This window comes from Gossypium hirsutum, chromosome A06 (genome assembly GCF_007990345.1).
Source record: "Gossypium hirsutum isolate 1008001.06 chromosome A06, Gossypium_hirsutum_v2.1, whole genome shotgun sequence".
NCBI classification, from domain to species: Eukaryota; Viridiplantae; Streptophyta; class Magnoliopsida; order Malvales; family Malvaceae; genus Gossypium; species Gossypium hirsutum.
Window position 1 is genome coordinate 86,482,625 of NC_053429.1, and position 3,341 is coordinate 86,485,965.

General features: G+C 32.4%; 1 long non-coding RNA gene across 1 annotated transcript; it reads right to left on the minus strand.

The window, feature by feature from the left end:
- Positions 1-335: 335 nt before the first annotated feature.
- LOC107962956 (uncharacterized) lies at positions 336-3,028 on the minus strand. Its single transcript, XR_001701847.2, has 2 exons — positions 2,216-3,028; positions 336-716 (listed from the first exon to the last, which is right to left on the minus strand). It is a non-coding gene; the product is annotated as an uncharacterized lncRNA (long non-coding RNA).
- Positions 3,029-3,341: the final 313 nt, after the last annotated feature.

Below are 3,341 nucleotides of genomic sequence, written 5' to 3' on the forward strand. Positions count from 1 at the left end.
TAGATGGATAAAGGAGAAGGCTCCTCCCCCATTCCTAGTCCTAACTAAGCACGTACGAGTATCATGCGTTCCTGACCATGGCCCTCAACTAACCAATTTATTTGCTTCTTCATTACTTTATTCCCAACCCTTTTCTTTTAATTCATACTATCACAATTACTCATTAGACTACCAGTATCCAAACTGTGGCTTTCGCTCGGTAATGGTTGGAAAACAAATGTCCCTTCACTCCTACGTTACAGACTTACAGTCAGAAGTAAGTTTTCTTTTCGTTAAAATGTTGAAAAGAAAAGCCCTTCAAGTTCTTTTTTAATAATTACTATAGATTAAAATTATTTATCGAAATATAATATTTTCTACCATGTAAAGGAAAGTGAATTTACTTTGATTTTTCCCCATATTTCTCATTTTTTTGTAACAAGGGAAGGCATAGCCTTAAGAAAATTACTACAAGGGACTATTTAGATCATCTTGAAGAAAACCGAAAACCCCATCCTGTGGTTGCCTAACCAGTTGAATACAGGCAATCGGATTGAAAAGAAGACTGGCCAATTTATCAGCTCCCTTGTTAGCTTCTCTGCATATTTTATCCCAACCATTTTAACTGAATTTAAAGGGAAAAATATATGCACACACTTCCCTGGTTTGAAGTGAAGCAACATAGCTTTTATTTCCCTCATTTGCATCCAGCTACAGCTACAGCTGCGCCTAAATAACTGCCATACACGTGTATATAGTCTTACAAATAATAAAGAAATAAAAAATATATTCAAGTGAAGTTTTCAAATTAAAAAATGTAATGATAGGTTTTTATTCCATGCAAAAAAAAAAACATGTAAAATATATTAAAATTACTCCTCAAGAATCTCCAATGCAAGAAGAAAAGTAAAAAAAAAAATTGTAAATTATATAAAGTAAAATAATAATTAATACCAAACGAAAATAGAACTATACCTATTTTTTTATTCATATCCTCTCTCGATTTATTAAAAAAATATAAAAAACAAAACACTTTTGTGATTTAGAAAACTGGCTTATTTAAGTATAAAAAATCAATAACAATTTATATTTATTATAAACATTAATAAATTTATCATAAGATTTTTTTATTACACCATTTATAATTGTATAAGTATTTTCTTCTGAAAATTATCTTTGAATTTTGTCACAACATCATTGAATATTACTACTCGAATTGTAGTTTCCAAAAATAATTCAAATCAAATGTAAAATCAATATTAACTAAAGATAATTAATTAAAATTGAATTAACACATAATACAAGTAAATATAATATAAAAATTTGGAGCTAAAATAAAAAAATATAATATTAAATTAAATTAATAAAACATGAATTAATATATAGTACTATTAAAAGTAATATAGAAATTTGGAAAAAAGAAAAATAAAACACTATAATATTAATTGAAATAATAAAACATTGAACTAATTTATACATACTACTATTAAAAATAATTTAGAAATCTAATATATAAATTAAAGTAAATTATATGACACAAATTTAGCAAGTAAGCTTTATTGTTAGAATATTGGCACTTGCACCTTAAAAGTAAGACCATGTGGAAACAAAATAAATAAATAAATAAACTTGTCTTATTTAAGTTGCAATAAGAACATATTATTGATAGAAAAAATTTATGTTGGATATTTCATATTAAAAATTAGGACTATAAACGGATTTTTTTCTTTATTTTTAAATTTAATATCAAATAAAAGGGGTTGTGAGTGAAACAGAAGAAAAGCATTCGATGAGGATGATGGAGGGGAAAACTCGATTGGAGATCACAATATTATAAAAGTTCAGTTTAAAGGTTTGGATTGTGATACGTATAATGACATGGTTGTAGATTAATTCTAGCACCAGAAATCTCATGGAAGAATAAAGTCTTGGGTCGAGGAGTCCTTGATTATGGTAGGGAGGAGGACTTTGAGCTTTTGGATGGAGATGTTACGAGATCTACGGTGAATGGTATCCCCGTTATCAATTTTTCAGAAAGGGTTCAACAAATTCTATTTAGAGAAATGGCGACTACAGTAGTGGTTAAGCTTCTTGGTTAAAATCTATCTTATTCTATGCTGTAAAATAGAATTCAAAGCCTGTGGAAATTGTCCCAACAGTTCCACCTTATGGATATGAAAAATGGGTATTTTCTGGTTAAGTTTCAGAGTCATGTTGACTATGATAAAGCACTTACCCAGGGGCCTTGGATCGTGCTTGGCCAATATCTCATTGTTCAACCGTGGACATCGGAGTTTGATCCTCTCCACAAGCTTTCCCTTGCAATGCGATGGTGTGGGTCAGGTTGTATGGTCTTCTAGGTTTCCTCTACAAACGCCAAATTTTTGAGAAGATAAGGGGTTTGATAAGGATGATTATCAAGTTGGACTTTCATATGGACAAGGGGTAGAAAGGGAAATTTGCAAGGATGGCGGTAGGAAACGATTTGAGGCAACCCCTGGTCTCTCAAATCATGGTTAACGAGGTGATACAGAGGGTGGAATTCAAATCGCTTCCAACTGTTTATTTTTCTTGTGGTCGATTTGGTCACTCAAGAAAACTTTGCTCGGTAAGGGAGCCCTTAAAAAGAGATGGATGTGGGTGTTAGATCGACGAAGGAGGACTTACTGAAGGCAAACAATGTGGGAGAGGTGACGGAACTATTCGCCCTTAAATGATCATTGAAAATCACGGCGAAATCCGCAAATTCGTCAAATCTTATAGACGAAATGACCCGTGATAAACGCTTCAAATCTACTTAGAAGGAAAATGGTCGTGAATAGTGTGATGGAAGCTGATTAGTAGAGGATCCATTTCTAAAAGGAGAATTTTTTTACGACTAAAACTTAGGGGGGACGTTCTAGGGTTAAATATAATAATGGTGTAGGGGCTAATAATGAAAACAATTTTAGTGTCTTAGGTCAAAACAATATAGAGGGGCAGATTTTTTGGATGGGGCCAAGAGAATAGAGGTTAGTGGACCTACTAAGGAGGATTCAGGTAAGCTGTCTGGGCTGTTAATGGTGCCCCTAGATTTGGATAATAAGGCACTGGAGTATGATGGAAAATTGGTTTCGGTTGGGCTTGGTTTAATAGCCCAAGGAGATGGGGGTTTGGTTAACACAATTTCGGTGGACAATCTTACAAATATGCAGTATAATATTTCTTGTAACACCCCTCACCCATATTCAACGCGAAAATAGGGTTATAGAGCATTACCATACTTACAATACATTTATACATGCTTTTATCATACATTTAACCATTTCATACAATCATCAGTCAATATCAAACAATTTGTCCCTAATACGAGCATACGAGGC